General features: G+C 37.6%; 1 protein-coding gene across 2 annotated transcripts in view; it reads right to left on the reverse strand.

Annotated features, from left to right (window-relative positions):
• The window catches only part of LOC149247277 (ARM repeat superfamily protein), a 215,133-nt gene that overhangs the window by 120,247 nt on the left and 68,388 nt on the right, over positions 1–26,498 (reverse strand). The window lies entirely within an intron of this gene.

Below are 26,498 nucleotides of genomic sequence, written 5' to 3' on the forward strand. Positions count from 1 at the left end.
CTTTTCTTTCGGCACATGAAAATATACGGGGCTACCAAAAATTCTAAAATGAGAAGCATCAAGTTTCTTACCAGTGAAAACTTCTTCGGGAGTTTTGGAGTCCAACGCTTAATGAGGGCATCTATTTTGAAGATACACGACAGTGTTGCCAGCTTCCGCCCATAAGAACTTAGGAAGGCTTTGATCATGAAGCATGCCACAAGTGGCTTCTATAATAGAACGGTTCTTCCTTTCAACAACACCATTTTGCTCAAAAGTATATGTAAAAGTAGTCTCCCTCTTAATGCCATCTTCTCTACAATAGTCATTGAACTCATTTGATTCATATTCGGTTCCATTATCGGTCCACGATATTTTGATCTTCTTCCCTGTTTGACTTTCGACCAAGGCTTTGAAAGAACGGAACCATGAGAATACTTCGTCCTTCTTCTTCAAGAAATATATCCAAGTTTTGCGAGAGAAATCATCCGAAAAGATAGCATTATATAAATATCCTCCCAAAAAGATGTCACAGGCATCATACCAGATAGATCAAAATGAACTAATTGCAAAATGTCAGTGGTCTTGCTATCACTTGAGGGGAATGGTCCCCTTGTATGTTTTCCTTTGGCACATCCTTGACAAACACATACATGTTCCACTTTAAATTCGGGCATACCTGTCACCATCTTCCTCACATCGGGTAGAGCCTTATTATGTAGATGAGCAAACCTTCGGTGCCATAATTCGGATTAAAGAGATGTGTTGCAAGACATAGCTCCCAGTGGGCTTCCTCCAACTTGATATACGCTATCAACTCTGAATCCAAGAGTAAGTGCTTCTTTGAAATTTCCATTCCAAGCATGTACCTTTCCATCGATGAATGCCACCTTGAATCCTTTGTCCTTCATCGCCAAGATAGATACCAGGTTCTTCTTTATATCAGGTACATATAGAACTTCTTGTAGATGAATGGTGTTACCTTAATTCAATTGAAGAGTAACATTTCCAGCTCCCTTCACGGGATAGGTGACCTTGTCCACAAGAATGATTTCCATACTTGTATCCTTTTCTATTAGATTTGAAAGAGCTTCCTTATACCCAGTGAAGTGCCTCGGGGCACCACTATCAATCAATCAATTTCCCAATGTATTCGAAGGAGAGGAAATAAAGAGGGCAAATATAAGATAAAATTCTTTTTGCTTGTTATCTACAACATTAGATTCATCATACCTAGAGTTTCTTGATCTTTTGGGAGGTCGACCATTTCCATGTTGAGTAGTGAGAGCATTCCTTTTTCATTTGTTGTTGAATCTACCATTCCTTTGATTTTTGTTGCCCCTGAAGTTGTTTTGGTTGTGGTTGTCATCATCATGAGGTGTATCCCTTCTATTAGGACACTCCCTAGCATAGTGGCCAAACCTGTTACAAATGAAGCATCTTCCCTTCCTTCTATCTTTGAATCTCAGTCTTCCTTGACAATGCTTCTTTGAACCTGCATTGTTCTTCTTTTTAGCATGAGCAGAGAATGCAATAGGTTCATTCCTATTTGAAGGCATGTCTCTCTCCATCATCCTTATCTCTTCTTGAGTGCATCTAGTCAACAATTCATCAAAACCTGGAATCCTATCATTGTCGAGGATAGTATTGTTGAACACATGCCACTCACGAGGGATTCCTCCAAGGGCAATGAGAGAGAGCTCCCTATCAGCAATAACTTTTCCAATTGAAAGAAGATCATTTTTTATCTCAGTAATACTCATGAAGTAGGATTGGATATCTTCAACTCTTCCCTTCTTTATGTCCTTCAACTTGTTCTTGAGGAAAAGAACTCGGTTTGCATTGCTAACTTTGAACATGCCAACCAACCTATCATACATCTCCTTGGATGTGTTCAAATTAGAGATGTATGCAACCAAATGCTTGTTAATAGAATCCTTGACGATCTTCTTTGCTTTGACTTCACCTTTCTTGTACTTTGTCTTAATGGAAGCCGGTACATTTGAAGGAGGTTCAGTGATCTTTCCCTGCACATAATCCATAACATCCTGCTCTTCCAAAGTCAAATAAAGAGACATCTTCCGTGCATGATAATCAGACTTATCATTGAGCTTGTGATCAAGCTTGCAGTAAGATGCGGAGGCCATTGACTCTTGTCCTTGTCCAACAAATCTCAATGATTTCTCTTTTCACTCTTGCTTGGGCTTTGTCTTCACCTCAACCATGTTAATTTTAGATAACAAATGTACGTTCTATGCTTAAGAGCAATTTATTTCAAATTTTCTTATTAGCCCAAGAATCAATTTCCAGAATAGCAATCACATTAACAAGATAGTAAATGCAGATAGAACATAAACAAAAACAGTAGAAGACAAGCCAAGACAAGAGGACATAAATTGTGGCGCATGTCAGGGACAAACCCCAATGTGAGGGAACCCTTTGATCATTTTTTCTTATTATTCTTCAAAAGCTCAGCACATAGAGAGAGTACAATATACAAATTCATTTGCCCAATCACAGTCAAACTGTAGTCAACAGGATGCCCTAACCAGAAAGTCAATCAACAAAATTACACCTCCAAATCAGCTCGGTCAAGCCTAGTCAACTCGACCTCCAACAACAGTGCAAATCAACCCAAAACAGTCCCGAAAATATCAGTCAAACTCGCTTAATGCAGAGTCAAACATGCAGTCAACATTGGTCAAACAGCTCAGATTGCCTCGATTTCTGTACCCAAAAATGCGCCTTGCCCAAACAGAATTTCTCCAAGGAAAAACGCAGTCAAACAATGTCAATTGCTGCTCGGTCAACATTGGTCAACCCAGAAAACAAAAAATCGCAATCAAACTTCGCACTTGTGGAGGAGAAGAAGGTTGCCTTGAAGTTGTACGACCCAATCAGATGACAAGAGAGAGATATGTGTGATAATGAATGATGTCCAAATGAGGTAGATGCACCTTCTATTTATATGCAACGTTGAGGATGAAAAGACATGTCTTTTGGGCTTCTGAGCATACATTAGTTTGTTGGCGGACCTTGACAATTTGTCCATAGAAGAAATAAATTCATAATTCCATTTATACACGTTAGAATGAGATGATCTTTAGATCAATCCTACACCTCTCGGAAAGAGAAATCCAATAAAAATATCAACTTCATCATATGAGTTGTCCAAGGTGGAGTTTGGCCCCTAGTTGCCAAATTTAACACATCAACACTCCCTCTTAGCGAGGGAGGTACTTGTTGAAAAATGTTATGAATTTAATTCATATAAAAATAATAAATGTAAATATAAATATAATAATAATAATTAATTAATTAATAGTTAGTTAGTTAGTAATGAAGAGGCATGCTTTAGAGGCATGACCATTCATGAAAGGGTACCTGCCTAGGTATATAAGCGGGCCCTCATTGTAATCATTACACACATCTTTTGTACATTCAATAATTCTTATATACAATTACTACTTGTGCTATGATGGATACTTACATATCTCAGTGCTTTTGAATTATTCCACTGCGTATACGAACCTTGTTCATTACATTGGTATCAAAGCCACGTTCTTCCATCACTGGCCTTTGGCCACCAATTTTCATCAACCTAGTTGTCGTCATAATCAAAGTGTTTCGCTACACATTTTGGACATTCTCCATTCAGCCGTCAGGCCTCAAAAAAAAATCATAAAAGAAGTATATATATATATATATATATATAGATATATAATATATATACAACCCTAAGGGTTAGCTCAACTAGTCGAGTCCCTGTTGTTAAGTACCTTGTTGATCGGGAGGTCATAGGGTCAATTCTCCTCAACGCCCTTGGGGTTAGGCCCTGCAAGACTGGCCGGCGGGCTTTAAAAGATCCCCTTCGGGGTTGATCTGCCCAGATTTTTCTAAGGGAAAAAAAGAGATTAATATATATATATATATATATTGAATTAAAAAAAAAAAAAAACAAAACAAAACAAAACAAAATATTATTTGAAAAAATATATTAAATTAAATAACAAAAAAAAAAATTGTAAAATGAAGTAAAAAAATATTATATAGAAAAAATACAAAAAATAAAAATGAAAAATCATATATAATATTAAAAAAAAAAGTTATTAAAAGAAATAAAAAATTTAAAAAAAAATACAAAGAATAAAAGGACTACGTAACAAAAAATATTTCTTCTTTATAAAAGTTATATAAAAAAGAACAACAAAAAACATAAAAAAACAACAGGAGCAGCCGCCACCACAACCTTCGTCCACCGCTGACATACCAAGGCTACCTCCGACGGGCCATCGACCGGCTGCACAACAGCATTTGCCAACCGCCACACCTATATGTCGAGTCATCGTCCCTTGCCATAAAACACCTTCCCGCAGTGGGATTTTTGCTCGAACATCAGTCGTTGTCTCACTCCCTGCTCGTCATCTCAAACTGTCTCACAGCGCATCAAGAGGCAAACCACAATCAGCAAACCCTGAAACTCGTTCCCCGTTGTATCAAGCTTGACGCATATTGTCGATTACTACCCCTATCTGCCATCTGCACCTATTCCCAACTCTGCCTATCGCATCCTCCTGCCCGACCTTGCGTCAAACGTTCCGCGAGTATCCCGACAACCCTCCTCTGTCGCTGACCAACTCTTCCGCTGAATGCAAATCGTGTTGCAATTGGGTTAGTTAAATCGCCAACAACCAATTTGGGCGCTATTAAAATCTGCTATAGTGAAAGAATAGTCGTCATTTAAGGAATCGCTGCCAACCATAAATCATGACTTTCGAAATCTGGATTTCAAATTTCTTCCACCCATACTAACCCACCGTTAGGTCCAAATTAAAACAACTATTACCATTGAGTGGATTCAAGCCCATTTAATTGTGTTTAATTGAGTCATTATGGCCATTTAGAAGCCGCTTTAATTTCATTACTCACCCACTTTGTAAAAGACTATATAGAGTACAAGGGGATTCGATTCTAAGATTAAAGAAAAAAGTAGAAGGATATATTAAATAAATTAATTCCATGTATATTAGATAGATATATTATTAGTGTTATAAAGTTTCATATTATATTAAAAGGGATTTTAAAAAAAAACATAAATCTCTTATTATGAAAATATAAAAGTATTTCAATATTCACGTGAATTAAATTTTTTCCCAAAGTTCAACTAAAAGAAAAAAAAAAGGAGGTATATTGCAAAGTCCAAAAAGGGATTAAGAGAATGATAACAAAGACAGTTGGGAAAAGTCAGAAAGGAATAAATTATTATTTCATATAGAGAATATATAAACTCTATGCCAAGTATTGTTGACAAAATATCAATGAACACAACTTGAAATCAATCGTTGATAGGAGAAAAACGAATTATAATCAACAAATGAAAAAAGGAAAGATGAGTCCTATAAACCAATCCACATTTTGGACTAAATGTCCATTTTGTCTAAATGAAATTGGATATACATATATTCAAAAAAATTGCAAATTAACTTGTTCAGCGTGTGGAAGATTATTTAGAAACGAAGAGCATCAAGGTCATACACGGACACAAATAAAAAGATTAGAGAAAGAATTCGCAGAATTTGAACAAAAAAACAATGCATCGAAAAAGAAATATAAAGATCTCGAAGGCATGTTTTACAATAAGTCAAAAGAAAAGGACAAAGAAATTTTATGCCTAAGGGACCATAGTCAAAAATTACTTGAACAGATTAAGAAGTCCAAGGTTAAGCAGCAAATATCAAAGCAAGCAACGAAAGTTCTAAGAAGAAATTCATCAGGAATCTATCAAAGAAGGAAGAAAAAAATTTGCACTTAAAAAACTTGAATCAAAGATTATTAGAACAAATCAAAAGTATAAAAGATAAAAAGAAGGATACTAAGGGCAAAGACAACAATTCAAAAAATGACGAACTTTTATGTCTAAGGAATCATAACCAAAATCTTCTTACGCAAATAAAGAAGCTTAAAAGTGACAAGAAGTCACTAAATGACAAGTTAAAACAACTTACTCAAGAAGAAGAATTGAAGTCTCAAGTTGTTACAATCCAAGTTAAAAATAAAGGAACAAATACGAATCCAGTCAATATCATAACTCAAGAAGATGAGAAACCACCAGAAGTTAAAACATATTCAAATGTTGCAATTCAAACAATGGCAATTCCAAGTGATGATTCCGTAGCCATCTCAACAACAACAGTACCTAAAGTAAATGAAGAAATTACCACACACATGATTAAGGGAAAATCCAACCAAAAGAACTCCTTATCGACATCCGAACCATAAGAGCAAACAACTAAGTCAACCTACATATTTGAACCATTCAAAATGGAAACAATAGATTTACGTTCCAAGGAATACTGAAGTTTGCAAAACCTAGTCTTATGATAACAATTCATTACAAATTTCCAATGATCGAAGGATTCCACAAAAGATTAATCTTGGATAGTCAAATCCATTCTCAGTGTGACATTTTTGTTTATCACTCAGAGGATCATATCGTCCTGTATCAACAAAGGTGAAAGTTCTGAGCCGAGAAGATATTTGAATCGGGAAAAGGGATTCGACCCTTTCCTCAGTAAGCTTTGAGGACAAAGCCTTTTGAAGAGAGGGGCAATGTTATGAATATAATTCATATAAAAATAATAAATGTAAATATAAATATAATAATAATTAATAATTAACTAACTAATAGTTAGTTAGTAATGAAGAGGCATGTCTTGGAGACACGACCATTCATGAAAGGGAACCTACCTAGGTATATAAAGCGGGCCCTCATTATAATCATTATACACATTTTTTGTACATTCAACAATTATTATATACAATTATTACTTGTCCTACGATAGATACTTACATATTTAAGTTCTTATGAATTATTCCGTTGTGTATACGAATCTTGTTCATTACAAAAAATGTAACTAGTGTCGATCTTCATAATTGTATTTGGGTCATGATGTAATGTATTTATCAAAATAAAGAAAAAGAAATTTTATTATAAAATAAATTGACTTATTAAAGCATGGGTTTCATGCTTGGGTCAATGGTTAATAGGTCAAAGCCTCCATTGTAGGTTTCTAGGGTTTGTGTCAAGAGTCATTGTCCTTGTCAACATGCAAAAAACCCTTCTTGGGCTTTATCTATCAAAAAAAAAATTATTTTAATGTAAAATAGGTATTCTAGGTCTCCTCCACCAACTTGGCCTCAACCTGGACAAGTTAGCCTCAACATGGACAAGTCGGCCTAATTGAGAGGAAAAATCTTCTACTATATAACGGCAACAACTCGATCTCATTTGGAGCACATCTGCAACAAGTTTGATCTGCATTTGTTGGTGAAAAAAAAGAGTGAAATTCAAGCAAGGGGAAGAAAACCCTAGCAAAGGAGAAGGAATTCTTTGTCAAGCAAAAGAAGTCTAATTTTCTCTCTCTACTCTCACACGTGCGAAATTTTGAAGCTACTGGGGAGGCCGAAATTTTAGATCTGCAGTAGGGTCAAAATTCTAGAAGCTAGGGGGCGAAATTTTGGATTGTTGCTAGGCTATAGTTGTTGGACAAGAAGAGGCTACTGAAGTTCGTTGAATCATATTGGTAGGCTAACTTGGTGTAGGAAGAAAGTCATTTGGTTAGGTCTAAGGTCTTGGTCTATCTCAATTTGATTAGTGGAAGAGTTTAACTAGGTTTTCCCCTAGAGAGAGGTTTTAGCCTTAGCTGAGTGCCTACATTTGGTGTCATTGATTTCCATGTTTTGATTTGATGATGAAAAGAAGCTAAGAGAAGAACATAAAGAAAGTTGATAAGACTACAAGAATATCTCAAGTAACTATCAACATAGGAGAATCTTTCTGCCTTTCTGGTTTTCTAACAGTACTTATCCCACCTGGAACTGGTCGTGATTGTAGATTTGTATCAACTACCATGGTTGCTCCCTCTAAACAGAAAAAATTTGTTGCCATCATCTTCGAAGACCCTCTCCCTGTGAGCTTGTTCCTAGATTGTTCCTACCCCTGAACATCATCTACGCCCATCTGATACCAAAAGACCTTCTTGAAAAATTTGGAGGAGTCTGCTCACTGCTCCTCCCCTTCTGAACCTAAAAGTTGACTCCCTCTAAGTTGCTCAACCTTCGAAGTTGTCTACTCCTTGTTCTTTGTCAAGACTCTGCGTCCTGTCTTTTCTCAAAGAAGCTAGCGCTTTAGCCTATACAGGTTGCTCTCTCTAACTCCAATGATGTGGCCACCATTTGAGTTAGATCCCATGGATCTGATCACTGTCGGTCCATCCTGGAATGCAACACCAACCCCCTTCTTCTCGATCATTGGGACTAAAAGCAAACTCCACCTAATGCTCAGCGCCTTTATAGCACGTCACGTGTTCCTATGCTAAGTACTTCTAGCACTACTGTGGGTTTGTCTAGGTCCTTTGAGATACCCATGAAATCTGCTACCAATCCCTCGACTAGTACAATCTCCTTCTCTCCCTCTGAGGGTTGAACTCCACCAATCCGACTAGTTGCTAGCATTGTCCTTCATACGTGCTACCAGTTACTACTAACTTTGGCAGCAACTGTTGGCCCATGCCTATCATGACAAATCCTTTGTTTAGTGACTTTTGTTGGCCACTATATCCTGTAGTTAACCAATCGTGCCCAACGCAACACTCTTCCCACGGCAAGATCCTTCACACTACTCTGTGGCAGTGCTTGCACCAGACCCTATCACTCCCTCTGCGACTAGTCCATCCACAACCTAAATCCTGCACCAACATGCCCAGCTTCTTTCTCCTACAGCTCGCACAGCTCTACTAAATTCTTGTGAGCCTTGACCATATCTATGGCCTACTGCCTGACTTTGCCTTTCACAACACAATCCCAACATACACACTCACAACACCACTTTCTCATGATCACGAGTTGTTGGCTCTCAACGGATATCTCACTTCTCCCATGATTGGTTAGGTGGCTCGACTAGCCCTCGACAATTGGTGGTTGCAACATTGTTTCATCTACTTGCCAAACTCCCAACCACAATCCAATGTCCATGCTTATCTCCTGCTGGTCACCTCTGTTATGTTGTCTAAACCCTCCATGGCCCTCTACCTCTTTCTCGTAGCTAACAACCACATTGTTTGTGCATATACACTCACATGGTCCTTTGTCACATTTGGTAGATTTGTCGGCGACTAGACTTCCTCCTCGACTCATGGCTTTGTCACTCCACCCTACCTGCATGTGGCCGCTTTCAGCCCCCCAACACAATTATTGATTATGGTTTACAACTACAACAACGTCTTAGCCCAACACACTTACGACCGGTCTCTACTCATAGCAACCCTATCAACTGTTGAATTCGTTGCTTGTGGTTGTTCGTGTCCACTTCCTATGGACTGCCTTACATGCTCTGCCCACCACCAACCATCATCATGCCCACAAAACCATGATCTCTACAACTCCATAATATGGTGTTGTACAAGTTCTCAATCTCTACAACTCTGTGATCTAGTGTTGTACAAGCTCTTGATCTCTACAACTTCATGATTTAGTGGTGTGCAAGCTCTTTCTGTGTCTCCTCCTCTATGTTGTTGCTCTGAGCTACGGTTGTTGCAAACTTTTCCAACTGACTGCAAAGCAGGACTCGCCACCTCCCTCCACCATTATGCACAGTGTCAGCTCTCCACAGTTGTGTGGCCTACTCCCTTTGTCACCCTCACTACTGGAAGTAGCATCCCGACAACCCTTGCTATTGTTGCCTCCAATGTTGTTAGTCCTCAACTAGCAGTTCCAACCTATTTGTTTCTTCTCTACATTGACTATTTTCTACATGCGTTGATAGGTTAGTCGTGTTGGTCGATGACGGAAGCTAAGCCTCTACCTTCCGCGCAATGTTGCGGCTGATTCCATTCGCACGATAACCCTAGCAGTTTTGTGCCTTGACTTCCTTCCAGTCGCTGTTTTGGTGGTTGGGTGGGCTATCAAGTTTTTTGGTCACCCTGTCAAGCCCCCCACAATTTCCCTTTTTTTTATTTTTCCCTACTTTTTTATAATCTAAAACACATTGACTCCCCCACCCCATGATTCGTCATCTAGAAAGAAAGAAAAAAACATTGAAAGTTGAAACTCAATGTTGGTTGATTTCTTTGGCCCTTAAAAAAAGTATCGCCTTCATACGATCACAACCAAACCTGGTCCTCAACAATCCAATATGAACTTGGCACTTGGATCTGAGATCAATTCAAAGTGTATGTTCCGATACCATGTTAATTTTCTTGCAAACCTAGCACCGAATGCAAAATTCCCAGCAAAATTAATAGATCTACTAATTAAATGCATAGTTAGGTTTGTTAACACAACAAAATTCAGCACAAGCAAATATAGCTATCTCAATCACAATGACATGTTGTCGCCCAGATTGTACAGGTACCGCGACAATGCTCAAGTCGAGGGTTGTCACCCTAATCCCCAACCTCTCTGTTCTAGCTATCTCCCAACAGCAGGCTATGGGGGGTAGTCCCTATGGAAATGAGATGAAGGAAAACAAGTTGGGAACCAACTTGCACGGGAAACACAGTTGAGTGGCCTAACCACCTGGTAAAAATTTAGGAAGTTTAATGATTTGATTAGATTTAGAGTTTGAGCCCAGTGTCTTATGGGGTCAAGACTCAAGAGTTCTTGCTTATTATAGATTATGACCAAGTAATCGAATGGAAAACTGTTGTTTGTATGATTAGCTAACCTATATGCTTAAGCAAATCCTAGGATGTAGGTGTGATGCAAGGATCTTAGTTAATTTTAATTATATGCCTAGTCTAGATGTAACCTTCCCTTAACTATTTTGAAGTTGGGCTCCAAAGTAGGTTGTGGGAAGGAGGCCAACAGGAAGCAAGCAAAGGCCTGATTAACAATACCTTATGTTAGGCTCCTATCGCCCGATGCCTCCTGCGCTGCAGAAATTGTGGCTCTAACGACTGCAAGGTCACCATGTTAACCACCGAAGAGTTGCTAAGCTCCTCAAGCTAGGTGAGAAGGGTGGCCCTATGTTTCTATCAACCAAGCTTATGCTTGGAGGTAAGTTTTAATGCAACTAGTTCCTAGAATGTTTGTGCAATGATGATGAGTGAAATTATCTTGAGTTAAGATTTGTTTGGGCTCTTTAAGTACTTAATGTAAATTATCTTATAGCAAGAGTACTTAACAATAATGATATGACAATCTTAAACAAGATAAATGCTTAAGGATACAAGTGCAAGCTTTCAACTATAGATTAATCCACAAGATGCTTAACCAATTTGTGATAAGAACTTAGAGCAATTTATCCAATTATCAATTAACCAATGGTTACAAGATGTCAACCGCAATTACCAAAGATGATTCTCAACAAGATATTTTGTGATCTTATTATTCAATGCTAACTATCAAGAGATGCTCAATTGGATTCAATCAATGCTTATAACCACAATATCTTAAACAACTTTAGACAAGATTAGAAGATTTAGGGATTGATTGAATAGGTGTCAAGCTAACAAATTCTCAAACTCAACTCAAGACAAGCCAATTTTAGATCAGTTGTAATACTTCAGAAATTCAAAACTTACTAGTCTTATCTCAACAGTAGGAAAATCTCTTTAAATCATTAAATTTGTCAAGCATATTAAACTGAAAAATTCCCAATGATTAGTCAATGTAAATTTATGATTTTCAAACCTCTTAAGATGTAACAAATGATTGTTATGACAGCGGTAAGAAAGTTATAACAGCAGTAAGGAAAACACCTTAGATCCAAAAGACAATAAGCTAATGATGACTAGATATGAACAGTGAAATGCCCAACAACTTGCCAGAGTAAAATATGAGTTTTAAACCACTTTAAGATGCAGTGTTCATAAATAGATCAGATCTTATATAACTTATTACAGGAACAAGTAAATCAGCAAATCAGTAAGTCATTAATGCTACAACAAATGCCCAAAATGCCCAAAACTAGAAAAAATTTGCCAAAACTGAAAAAAATTAGTTTTTGAGCCTTTTAAGGTAAATTATTCAGAAAATTACAGATATTATTCTGTTGGACACCTAATCCTCTATGGGTTGGTGTGGAATGTGAACAGCCATCGGAGTCCAAGAGACCACTTGGAATAAGAATCCAAGGGTCACATCAATGTACTATAAATATTTATCATGTCAATAATATATGTAATTCAATGCTTCTCTTTCACATTCGTTGTTTACATTCCATGTATGTTTAACCTACTCAATCTTGTTTGAGCCAATGGTTTTATTGCATCTTGGAGCTTGTCAGTTCTGCCCTCTTGTCTTATGTTTAATGCCAGAACTTGAGAATTCTCATTGTGCACTTGTCCTAACGCTCCACTAAAATTTGTTGTCTGACAAAAGCCATTATACTCTGTCCTCTGCATTGGACTGATAACCATACTGCATAAATGCGTTGAAGATGCTCAACTTGGGCGTTTTATCTTCCTTGGAAACCTAACGCTCTTGCACACTTGAAGCTCTACCAACCCCTATTTTTAACCTCTTTCTGCTCCTGCAATTCTCTGCGATATTCTTTGTCCCTATTTTCTCTATTTTCTGTGTTTGGACAAAGCTTTCTCTGGTATACGTTGCTCTCCTGCAAATTATATGTGTATGTTGTGGTGAAAGGGTGAGCTATGCGGTGAGCATGGACTCTGTCTATAGTGAGCATTTCAACTACCACCATCTGTGCTCGAATTACATCATGTGCTATCAAATAACCTCTCTTTGAACGATGGTCAAATGTAGGCTAATTCTCTATGCGATGGAAGAATTTGCAAAGATAAATCCACAAAGAGAATTTTCTTTGGCTACCACTGGAGTCTCGTAGGTGATACTGAAGGCTGTAATGGAAGCATTTGCATAGTTGGTTGAAGGGAATACAAAACGTTGAACCATCTCCAACATTTTCTATGCGTTAAAATCTTGTTATGTGAGTTGGAAGGCAACGTTAATTAATACATTTGCGATTTGAAGATCGAAGGATAACGTTGTTTCTCTATTCTCTGTCGTTGAGAGCAACATTGATATCAGCATGAGAATGCAACAACGTGGTCTCTGTGAGCAGTTTAATCATTGAATGAATCACTTTTGAATGAATCATTCGTGGAAGAAATTAGTAACATTGAGGTTGCCTGCTATCTGAAGGTTGAACCTTTCCCTTGTTGGCATAAGGAGGTATCGATGTATTAAACACCGAAATGTGCACTGGTCCATGGAGTAATTATGTTGTTCATTGTTTAATTCTTGGTTGTGCGTTGGACATTCTTGCTGCCTTGCATTAATTCTATCGCTCTTCACATATTTGAAGACAGTTCGTTGGATTGTACATTGGTGTAGAATTCACAGTGTTGAAATTATGTGTTGAAGCAGCGATGAACACTTCTGAAATTCTGCGTTGAGGTAAAATTGATCATGAGCTTCTCTGTGCATTTATATCTGGAGGTGCGTTCTACATTTATCTGAGCATTGAATAGTTTTGAAGAGCTGCTCAGTCTTGAAGTCTGTGAGCTAGTTGATGACTTAATGACATACAATGAAGTTGATACATGTTACTATTCTGTGTATGCTTTTCGATGTCTTATGTTGGCATTGGTCAAGTCTTTGATAAGTCACTGAATGACGGTTGATATGGTGAATCGTATGTTGATCGATGCATTGTTGGAGAATCTAGACATGTATGATACCTATAAAGAGGAAGAAGCAGTGTGTCCATAGCAATCAGGAAACTCTGCAGAATTTGGTGTTTTCTGTGTGGAGCATAGGTCTGCTCACGACAAAGGAAAGGCAAACTTGACAAATGGTAGGACCGAATGTATGAAGTTGCATTGGAGACTGTGTACATGATTAAAAGATTGCGTTCAATGTGAGACACTTGCACCTAAGTATGAAGAATGTGACTTAACGTTGGTGGAAACGATGTGTTCTGAACATTGGTGGAAACAAATCGTGACTGTGCACTAGAATTTGAATGCCAGGATGGAGCTGACCTGCTTACAATGCGGTGTTGTGAGTTGAATTCCATATATAGTGGTACAATGGTGCATTTGAATGTGTTGAATAGTTTTGAAAGTTGTGATGCTGAAATGATCGAGCAATGGTGTAGTGAGTGTAAATTGTCTCCTGGTCAATGATTGTTGGTTGTCTTTGCTGGAAGACCACTGTGGAAGGTCGTGGTATGCTACATCGACTCAAGGACCTTTGTGCGTTGGTTATACCTCTTGATTAAAGCCAGATTCAGGTATCCGTTGACAACATGGAATATTTTTTTAAATATGTTGAATCTTTATGGTGAATGCGATGTTGAATCAATGTTGAAAATTCTTTGAAGACAACGGGCATGGTTGCTATTTATTATACGTTGGTTGTATACATTGAACTCCATGAAGGTCATATATATAATGGTGTAAAGCTTTGAATCCATCAGTTTAAAGAGGAGATCGTTGAGAAGAGTTTATTTTTGCTAACACAATGGCCAAATTTGATGATATATTAGAGCTACTAAACACCCTAATACTTTCCACTGTTGATGGGAAAGTAAACATCAACAAAGACACTCTCTGCGACATTCAGACCTACCTGCATAATGCACAGGAAAAGATTGATTTTTTGCAACTAGAATCTCAATTCCAGCAAGATGAACTTCAGCAGATTTGTCATTCTAAATTGTTTTTTGCTCAAAACAATTCTTTGTTCAAAGTTAAAACAAACACCCATCAATAGTCAGCGAGTGATGAAATTAGTAAGATTGAAGTTGATTCAGATCCAGTACCCAATGACGCAGCAGAATTGCATGCAGAAGTAGAAATTCAACGTGCACTTCCCAAGCAAATCATCAAACCTTGGGAAGAGCTTATCTACAACAAACACAGAACAGGTCTTGGATATTACAAGGAGATGTCCTTTCATATTCCAAATTACTCAAAGCCCATCCAGTTCCGTAGTGCTGGGTTTCTTCATGACAGTTCACCTTCAGTGGTTCCAGAATCTGTTACTCCACATTCGCAGCGAAAAGTTGTTAATGCAAACACTATGACCGAGTTGGCCATATGAAAGATCAATGTTTTGATCTTCATCTGTGCAAGCATTATGGTCAGCATACTCATTCTTCACACAAATGCTTCAAAAAGAAGCCTCCTGCAAGAACAAAGATTCATCTTGGATGGATCGCTTCTTGGCAATGGGCTTCAACAACCAAGAAGATATTTCACTCATACAACAAGATTTGTTCTTGAATATTGAAAAGTCTTGCAGTTGAGATCTCTTCATCTTCTCACCTTGTAACTAGCAGGGGGGGAAGTGATGGTCATGTACAAGTTTCAAAGCCACATCAAGCGAGCCTAAGCCACAACCTGTCGTACCAGATTCCGAGTTGTAGCCAGAGACAGAGATGCCCCTAAGCATGCCATTGGTTGGTGGTCAGCCTTAAACTATCTATGCAGGGTGAGACCTCCCTTTCAGATTTAGCCTCTCCCTCTTCAAAGAACTGGGGATACTTCCTCTAGCAGAAGACTTCAACTTCTTGCCAATTTTGGAAGAGTTCCAGGAATTGCATTAAGCATTCCAGAGTTGGTGGTCATCCTTAAACCACCACAGGTTGTAGACCTCCCTTTTCTAGGTTGAAGGTCTCCCTCTCCAAATCATTAGGGACACTTCCTCTAGCAGAAGATTTCATCTTCTTGCCAGACTTGGAAGAGTTCTAGGAACTGCACTAAACGTTCCAGTGTTGGTAGTCACACTTAAACCACCCCCTTCTACCAATATTTCAGAGAGCACATTCAGCCTAGTGTTGTCATCCATATTTTTGCACATTTTGTATTACAGCTCTCTTCTTGGACTCATACATACCCCTTCGGATTAAGGAGTGGAATGTTCGACACCTAATCCTCTATGGGTTGGTGTGGAATGTGAACAGCCACCGGAGTCTAAGGGACCACTTGGAATATGAATCCAAGGGTCACATCAATGTACTATGTATATCATGTCAATAATATATGTAATTCAATGCTTATCTTTCACATCCGTTGTTTACATTCCATGTATGTTTAACAAATTTAGTGATTTACACAGAAAATTCTAGCAAGCAAAATTTTAGATCTCTTCTAGATCTTTGATGCCCAAGTTGCCAAATTTTTAGAAAATTTAAATTTTGCAATTTTAGAGTATTTTGACCAACTAAAAGTGATTTTAGGGCTTATGTATCACAGTTATGAAAAAAAAATTATAGCAGTAGCAAATCAGTGAGAAAAATTGGGTTTAAAGAGCAAACTCTAGGCCCAAGACGTTGAATATTACTTGCCCAAATTTGCCCAAACTTCTCCAATGTACTTAGCACCTAAAAACACAAGAGTTGGGCCAAAATTGTTGCAAAACAAATTGTTAGAGATTAAATGTCAATTCTTTGAAGAACCCTTGTTTGCAATGAGATTTAGCCCTTGTAGGGCTTATGGCCTTCTTAACGCTTGCAAAATAGATCCCAAACACTAGCCTTTTAGGTTGGGTAAGGGCTAGGGCCTTCAGAAAATGGGTTTTTTCCCCGATTTGAAAATAAGCAACCTACAAAAATAGCTTGAAACCCCTAGACATCTAGAGTTTATGAGGTCTTCAATGTCAATTTCTTCCTCAATCCTGAAACAAATTTAGAATAGAAACCCAAATACCCAATATAAAAAATTTAAATTTCAAAACCCCAAATACTGTACAAAAATTCAAAACCCCAAATATATAAAAAAACACTAAAAATCCCCAAAACTCAAGTTAGAAAAAATAATTTACAAGTTAAATCTACAAAATTATTCACAAGATTTACAAATATACAAGTGTTTTGAAAATTTTAAATTTTTGAGAAAAATATTTTTACAGAGTTTTTTCCTTTGAAAAATGGCTAAAAATAATTTAGAAACCCCAATGTATACTATAGCCTTAGCGAAGATTTAATCCACCATATAAATATTTGGAGTCCAAGCAACAGTGATTCTTGCCCAAGTTTGTGAACTTGGAGGTCAAAGACTAAAGTCCTTGTAAGAACTATGAATTTATCTCAAAAGTAATTTTTTAGATCACATGGGGAATCAAACCACCTAAGATTAGCCCAAAACTATCAATAGTATGGTTTTATCTCATTCTAATGAAAAAAACAAATCTTACCAATATTCAGCACAACATAGACATGTTTGTAGTCAGCACATACCACAAATCAATAAGCAAAAACACCTTGAATTGCATAGCAAAGTCTTTATTATGATTGAAAAAATAGTTCCCAACAAGACAATAGTTACAAAGTTGTTTCAGCAGAAATTTTCTAACCAGAGATCAAGATGCAAGAGACTCAAATGACTCTAATTTATAGATAAATCCTCCAAAAAGAAAAATAACAGTTGGTTTCTTTGATCCTTGTCAAAATAATCATGGTCGTTGATAAGCACTTTAAGATCTTCTAATCTTGGCCCTTGATTTGTTATTTTTGAGAAATTTTCGAATTTATCATTTAATTTCGTTTTAATTAGCTCAAAATTAATTATTTTGATCTAATATCCTCAAAATTTGACTTTGACTTAACCATCAAGGTCCAAGGGTCCTTTTCTTAAAATATATAATATTCCCTTGGTGGAAGGCCTTTAAAAATTGACTTCTCCAAGACCCACGAATTTTTCCATTTGGAGAATTTATTTTACTAAGAAAAAATAAATTTGACTCTAATTAATTATTTTTCTGGCTTAGGATTTTATTTTATTTTGGCAGAAAAATTAATTAATTTACACATTGAGGGGATTTAATATTTTTCCGACCCTCCAATACATAAGATTTTACATTTACAAGACTCAATGAGGGAATATAGATTTGGCTTAGACCCTCAAGACACATAACCCATCTGCAGCACAATATGGTCTAGTAAACCAAGTGATTTGTAATAAAATAATTAAGCCAACTAGCTTAAATTACTCCCAAATCACTTTTACATCAGACTCTACTAAAAACACTAGGACTCACCTAAGATTTCGACAATAAATTTTACTCTAGCTTTGGAGTTTAAGCTGGAGGGAAAAAAACACTTCTGATTAGCCATGTTTAGAAACACAGGTAATCAGCAAAGTTAAAAAACCTCATAGGATGAAATTCGTCATCAAAATCATGGGCTTACCTAGGTTGTTACATATATTCAAGGTCTTACTAGGATCATTTACATTAGATAACTTGCAAAAATGGGCTTACAATGACATATAGACCACTGACAAATGATCTGATCTTGTTGAAAAAAATTGGAATTTCGCTTCCTTGGAACTTTGACAAATCCGGTGCAACAAAAGGCTCCATATGGGGACATGTTGCTTCAACAAAGTATCGTGAGAATCCCAAAATCCTGCATCCAAGAAAACATAAGTTCATCAAATAGGTATCCATTCAAAATCGAAATCATCATGCATATATAATAAATCTCGAGGGAATAGAAAAATCTACTCTAACAAAACTGAAATATGAAAGACATAACATAAAATGCGTGAAATAAAACTAGCTAACGACATGAAATAAAAAGGAGTAGGGTTAGAGATAGTATACAAACGATGCCCCGTGACATCAGACGTTTTCAACATAGTGCATATTGAGCATCTATTGGCTCTCTGGCAAGTCTGGAGGCTGCTTCTTTGATGTACCATGCCCGATCCTACATATCGTGGGACTCTGTCTTATCCGAATATCGAGTTGCTCTCGAGCAGAAGATGCACCAAACCCCTTTCTTCTCATCCTCTGCCTTTTACTTTTGTTCCTGGCGGGTTGTGATGTCAATAGCGAGACCCCTATAGATTTCTTGTCTTGATCTTGAGTGTGTTCAGGTGAAAGATCTGAAGCGCCTGAAGTATGCCCAACCTTATTCTGAATATACTCTGTCGACGGTGATGCATAAGTTTGATCTTTCTTAATTTCTTTTCCAATCATGGCATTTTCAGTCAACCTGTTTTCAATGGGACAAGGGACTTCTTTGCAGTGAGATGAGAATTGTTTTTGAGGACTAGGAGACTTATGATATGTCGAAAGTTCCTTGTTCCTTTCATCATCTAATCCATGTTGAAGTTCTTGTATCTGCAACCTTTCCATATTTTGTAATTTTTCCATTTCTTCCAACCTCTTCTGCATGCAACTCATTTCCTTGGCATGTCTCACTATTAATTTTGCTTGATCGATTTTTGTCTTCACAAATTTGTCTTGAAGAGTGAAATACTTAGCTTCCAAGGCTTGATTTCCTATGTGTGATTGTGCTCCATGGTCTTTATCTTGTCAGAGTAGTTAACCTCCATGGCACTGATTATCTGTAATTGCCTTTCTTCCATAGTTCTTATTTGTTGTGTGTGATCATCCTTCATGGTCTCAATCGAGTTCTGGAGCCTATCCTTCATGGCATTCATTTGGTTGGAATGCTCATGCCTAATAGCACTTATTTCCTTGGCATGATTTTTCTCCATGGTGATCAAATGGTCTTGCATGGTGGTCATCTGATTAGAATGATTAGTCTGCATGATTTTCAGTTCCTCAGCATGCTCCTCCTCTATGGTATCTATCATGTTTTGAAAATTGATCTTTTGATTATACTGATTAACTTCCATTGCCTGTAACGTACTCCCTAGAAAATTCATTTCTCTGGCGTGATCTGCTATTAATTTTGCTTGACTAGAGTGCATGTCTTTGATCATTTGAGTTAATTCCTTAACAGGATGCTTATCATTTTCCTTTTCATCATCAAAATGATTAATCTGGTTACTAGTCCCTGCAATGCAACTGCCCAGGATTCCTCTCGCAAAAGCACAAGTAGATTCCTAATGAAAATTTTCACGAGTACTGCAATATGGCCAAGATTGATCATCATTATCCTACAACTTATTTTTTTGAGACTCCTTCATATTAACTAGGCAGTTTTGCATGATGGTGACTTGATTTTTATGCTCATCTTGCACACTTTTAATGCTTTGAGCTAGTTCTTTAACATGATCATTTTCCTCTTCTTTTATATTTGGAATCCCAAACTTCCCAAATGCTTTCTTGTCGTTTTCTAATTCCTCATCTAAAATTTGAGCAACCCTTACATTAGCGAGCTTCCCGCGCATCAATTTTTAAAAAGTGTCAGCATCAATTGCATCAATGTAATGGTCTAACAAAAGTTTGTCGAGAGGCTTGTAATCTTGAGATAATTCTCTTATAATGCCATTAAACCACCTATTAAATTCTTTAACGGTTTCATCTTCATTCTTTGTCATACCGTAAATAGCACGAAGTAAAACCTTTTCATCCCTCTTATCTCCATATTCATTAACAAAAGCCTTGAATATAGCTTGCAAAGAATCAAAAGAACCATTAGGAAAAACATGAAACCAATCCATAGCATTATCTTCCAAGGAAGAGACAATCAGATGCATCTTAATGTCGTCATGATTATAGTTAGTATTGTTGCACCACTTAGCTATACAAAGATTAAATTTCTTGAGATGATCATTGGCATTAATTGCACCATTGCCTTGAAAGTAAGGTAAAGTATCAATGGCTTTTTCTGGAATATCATGGGGATAACCCTGAATGTTAGTAAAATTACAAGGGGCAACCAAGTCATTCATGATGACTTGCTCACCTGAGAGCAAATGGATATCAATGAGAGGTTTGTGTCCAAGATAAGCAACAATTCTACAAGAAGAAGGCTTCTAGCAGAAATTATTGCAGAAAATGGAAGAAGTGGAGTCGCCACTTCAACATGAATCTAACTCTAAAATCCAAATGCAAAAAACGAAAAGTTAGCTAGGGAGAAGCAGGTGGATATCAAATGAAGGCTTCCTTTCTGAGAGAATATTGAATGCTCACTATAATGTAAGTTGTTTAACCGTGCCTATAGAGCGAGGTTATCCAAGCTACCCATAAGATTTTATGAACGGATGAATCAGTGTAGTCGCCACCCAAACAAGAAACTAACCCAAGTGTCCAGGTGCTAAAGTGAAAATAAAGACATGAATAAGGTGATAAGAAGATTAGTGAGGTATCAAAGACGAGTGTGATGTCTGATTGATCAAGAACATGAAAACAAATTAGAGGATTATGAAGATCAAATGAGGATGTCGTTAACACCAAGATCCAATAAATTGGTCCTCGGCAACGGGGCTAAAAATGTTGTGGTGTCGGCAGGACAATGAATGAAGGATGAAATATCACAAGATGATATAATGTTGTAAACCCCGACAACAAGCAAACTCGTCCCTGGCAACTGCGCCAAAAAATGTCGTCGCCCGAATTACACAGACACCGCGACAACACTCAAGTCAGGGGTTGTCACCCTCATCCCCAACCTCTCCGTTCTAGTTGTCTCCCAACAATAGGCTATGGGGGGTAGTCCCTATGGAAATGAGATGAAGGAAAACAAGTTGGGAACCAACTTGCCTGGGAGACACAGTTGAGTGGCCTAACCACTTGGTAAAAATTTAGCAAGATTAATGATTTGATTAGATTTAGAGTTTGAGACCAATGCCTTATGGAGTCAAGAATTCTTGCTTATTATAAATTATGACCAAGTAATCGGATGGACAATCATTGCTTGTATGATTAGCTAACCTATATGCTTATGCAAATCCTAGGATCTAGGTGTGATGCAAGGATCTTGGTTATTTTCAATTATATGTCTAGTCTAGATGCAACCTTCCCTTAATTGTTTTGAAGCTAGGCTCCAAAGTAGGTTGTGGGAAGGAAGCCAACAAGAAACAGGCAAAGGCTTGATTAATGATACCTTCTGTTAAGCTCCTATCACCCGACCCCTCCAGCGCTGCAGAGACTGTGGCTCTGACTACTACGAGGTCACCGTGTTAACCACCAAAGAGTTGCTAAGCTCCTCAAGCTAGGTGAGAAGGGTGGCCCCTATGTTTCTATCAACCAAGCTTATGCTTGGAGGTAATTTTTATTGCAACTAGTTCCTAGAATGCTTGTGAAATGATGATGAGTGAAATTATCTTGAGTTAAGATTTGTTTGGGCTCTTTAAGTACTTAATGTAAACTATCTTATAGCAAGAGTACTTAACATTAATGACATGACAATCTTAAACAAGATAAATTCTTAAGGATACAAGTGAAAGCTTTCAACTATAGATTAATCCACAAGATGCTTAACTAATTTGTCATAAGAACTTAGAGCAATTTATCCAATTATCAATTAACCAATGGTTACAAGATGTCAACCCCAATTATCAAAGATGATTCTCAACAAGATATTTTGTAATCTTATTAGTCAATGCTAACTATCAAGAGATGCTCAATTGGATTTGTCTCCAACACTACCAAGTTCTCTGTTGCTGCAACTGCTCCCTTTGAACTAGAAGACTTCCCTTGCTTTCTTCTGCAGAACCTGATCTAAAGACCTGTCCTTTCCAACCCTGCTCTGTGAGTCCACCACTTTAGTCATAAGTGCCATGTACCCTGTGTACCTTGGTGTTTTATTCTTAATGTTGGGAGATTCAATCTCTTTTGGTCTCCCTTGACCAAATCCTCTACCCACTTGGCTCGAACTCTCCCTGTACTCGAAGTCTCTGACTGAGTGGCTGCCTCCACTTACCCTGTGCTATGGTCCTCATCATCCTACTGGTCAACCCACCTGCCAACTAGCTTAGACCCAAACTGAGACACTGGTTGAGGTTCCATCTTGAGAGCTCCATCATGCTCTCGCTCAACCACCACTTCTCTACTTTGCGCTCTACTCGCCTTATTGCTCAAGGCGGCACCTGTCTCTACCTGCAACTTTTAGATATTTGTCACCCTCACACCTATTTGCTTCTTACATCTAGAAGCTAAGTGTTGGAGGTAAGCCTTACCTCTATTAAAGATGATATCATATCCCTTGTCCTCAAGGGTAGCTACCAAAACAAGATTTTGCCTCAATCCTGGAACATAAAGAACATCTTTGAGATGAAGAGGATTGCTTGAATCCCTCTGAAAGCTGACAGTACCAACTCCTCTAGCTGCATACATGCCATCATCTCCTAGCTCGATTTAAAACTGCATGACCTTCTCCTTCAAGTTGTTCAAGTGGCTAAAACTCTTCTTGTTCCCCATCTTGTTATATTGTTATCTGTTGAGTTTTCCATGCAAGCTATCAATGAGATATCCTTCTCAAATTGGGCAGAAAATGCATCTACCTCTGTTGATGCGATCGCATGATCCTTCCCGACCACTTCTTCTGATCGGGACACTTATTTGCATAGTCTCTAAACTCATGGCAATGGAAGCATTGGATCTTGCTTAGATCCTTCTTCTTCTTGTCACTCTTTAGACTGGACTCAACCTCTCCTTGGCCATTCTTTCCCTTGGCCTTGCCACTCTTGCCTGCCAAGGTAAAGGTTCTCCTTCTCCTTCTCAACCTTGGAACCTTTGCCACTGACACTAGAAGCCTCAACTAGACTGAGCCTTAGCTCCTCCTGAGTCAAGTCATTCCACAAGAAGTCATTCCTTGCCTTTCCACTGTACTCGGCCTCCTTCTAGGCTGTTATAACAGACTCAAATTAGCTCAGAACTGCCCTAAACTAGGGCTCTGTCCAGCCTGAGGTCACACAGAAATTCGGCCTGCTAAACAGAGATATAACACCTTCAAACTAACACAAAATTAGCCTAGAACTTCTCCTTTTCTCGCTGGCTACCTTCTCCAATAACTCGGCCTGCTGTCATGAGAAAATAGCACCACAAACAGTCCCTTTTCCCTCCTTCGCTAGGCTTCCTTTGGCTGCGGCTATCACAGAAGTGTCTTCGACTATGAAGTGTTGCACTTCTGTTGGTCTTTATTCTGATCCACGCTCTGATACCATGTAGAATGTCCACGAATTTCTGCAACTGCTAATATGAACAATCTAAAAAAAACTTTCTTTTCATATAGACACAGAATTTCTCTACTAAACTTTGCAACGAAATAATAACAGAAATAAACACAATTCAAGACACAAAATTTCTAGGGAACCCAACTAGGAAAACCCTCTACTTGCTTGAGAACTTTATTGATAGGAGAAAGAGCAATTGATCTCTTAAAATACAATATTGTTTCACTTGGAGAATACAACCTTCTCCTAGCTTATCCTATGCTGAAACCCGCTTTGCACAAAACCAGATTCTGCTTCCCTAAATCTGTGCACACTAGGAACCCCTATTTCCTAGCACATGGGTTGCTCCTATGATTTACGGAGCCTCCCTAAATCCTTGCGCAGTCCCAAGGGAAAATTCCTCCTCAAATTTGCACACTAATATCTCCTTAGCACGCTCTTTCACAAGATCCACACATACACCTGTGTTATCTGCTCACACACATAAACCTGTGCAAACTTCTCCACACATAAACCTATGAAATCTGCTCGCAAACCCGTGAGCTTTATTGTCTTGTCTCACCAACCTGTGCTCACAAAACAATGATCACAATTGTGCCTTTCGATCTCCTTATAAGCAATTCAAATGGGCTAATTCAGGCAAGTTCTATTTTAGGAAAGTGATTTTGTGATTGATTAACTAAATTAACTACTCATGCAACTCATCTCATCTCAATTCTAGAACTTGAGACTTAGTCACTTGTCCTTTTCCCAAATTAACGCGCACTAGAAGACACTAAACTCGGCCTTCCACTTCTGCACATTAGTTAACTGCTTCATGCACATGTCCTAACTTTCAGGAATTTGCCCTAAATTTTAGGAATTTGTGCATGCTAAGGAAAACTGTTTTTGGTCTCTTTGATTAAGGCGCAAGTCAAAGAAAGCCTTTCTCACTACTATTTTCAATAGAGGATTTGCAGGAGAAACAGGTGACTGTTACTCCACCCTTGATTGACAACAATTCTGCACTCAAGTTGGCTAAGAATTTCGGATTCCATGTTTGAATTAATCACATCAACACGAAATACCATTTTATTCAACATCAACTAGAGGCCAATATCATTTAGTTGATACATTGATCCACAAGCGAGCAAACTGCAGATATCTTCACCAAAGTGCTTAGAAGAGAAAAATTTGAAAAGTTCAAAAACATGCTTGGTCTTACAAACACCCCTTCGAATTAACAGGGGAAATGTTAAAATTTAAATACCTACTCTTTGGGATTATCTTATATTGTAAATATTGTTATAAATATTGATTTAGGAGAAATATGACGAGTCATGGGTGAATGTCAAGAGTCATTTGACCTCCTGAAAGATGAAACCAAGAGTCATCTCTCAATGTATTTATGTATGATTCATTAATAAAATTTATCCATGCAGTTAATCATCCCTAGCCTAACATCCTTTAGTTGTGGTTGCAATCTTCTTCCCTTTGTTTTTGCTATTATCTTCTTCACCTTTCTGTTGCCCATTTTTGAGGTAAATTACATTGTAAAAACCTTCTTGCTTCCTTCATCAATGATTTTCATATTCAACAACTACAAGTTCTTTCAAATATGGCTAAATAGGCCTCAAAGGTACTTCACTACTACCCTAGGTTCTTCCAAAGAGATGTGCTTGCTCCCAAAACTAGAACATGTACTCTTGAACATTTTCCCTTGTTCTTGTCAAAAGTATCACCATTTCATGAGTTGTTCCTCCTCATAGCCTATGGGATAGAAATATGATTTCAACAATTCCTTAAAGTTCTCCCATTTTGTTGCCATGGCTTCTTGCCTAGCCTCAAGGCATCTATATAGCTCTTCCACCATAACAAAGCATGTCCAGAAATGTCCAGCCTTGCAAAAGAAATCCTTTGTATTTCTTTCATTTGATAAGGATGAAATAGATCTCTAGATGTTTCAACCAGCAATTGAGTTTCTCAACATTGATTTAACCATCATATGTTGGAATTTCAAGTTTTGCTTCAACATTTAATGAAGTATTTGAAAACGAAGGAAAATTCAATACTACCTCAAATTTTAGGCTACCAACCCTTGGGTTGGTCAGCATTTTCTTCTCTGTGCTAAGACCTAGTTGAGTGTCTCTCCTTATCCTCAACAGCTTCAAAAAATATACATGTCACTTAACACCAAAGTTACAAGAAACATGACTGTAGGACCAACTGCACATTTGAACAAGATGCAGCAAATTTGTGGAAGACAAGATTACATTAAGAAGAGCGAATTTCAGAAAATAGACACAAAAACATGCATTAATATTTGTTTATTTAAACAACATAAAAATAGAATTAAAAAATGCAGCCGTTAAACAATAAATTTGAAGTTTGAACACAATATAGTAGCGATCTAGAAGCATATTTTAGGAAATTTTAGATATGAAGTTGATTTTCAAATCTTCTTTCCTTTTCTCATTTATTAGTTTGGGTTTCTTTCAGTTCCTAGTATAGCATCTACTGTTGCATACACTAGAGGATATATCATGTGACATGTCCTGCATCAGTCTACCTCAGAAGATCCCATCAGAAATACTTCTGAAGAAAACTTTCTAGAATTCTAAAAGAATTGGCTCCTAACTTACTGCTAGATTTATGACATGATAATTTAGCTTCTTCTAATTGTTTGAAAAAGGT

This window comes from Pinus tabuliformis, chromosome 7, assembly GCF_031772625.1.
Source record: "Pinus tabuliformis cultivar Carrire ecotype Pingquan chromosome 7, CPIR1, whole genome shotgun sequence".
Taxonomy (NCBI): domain Eukaryota; kingdom Viridiplantae; phylum Streptophyta; class Pinopsida; order Pinales; family Pinaceae; genus Pinus; species Pinus tabuliformis.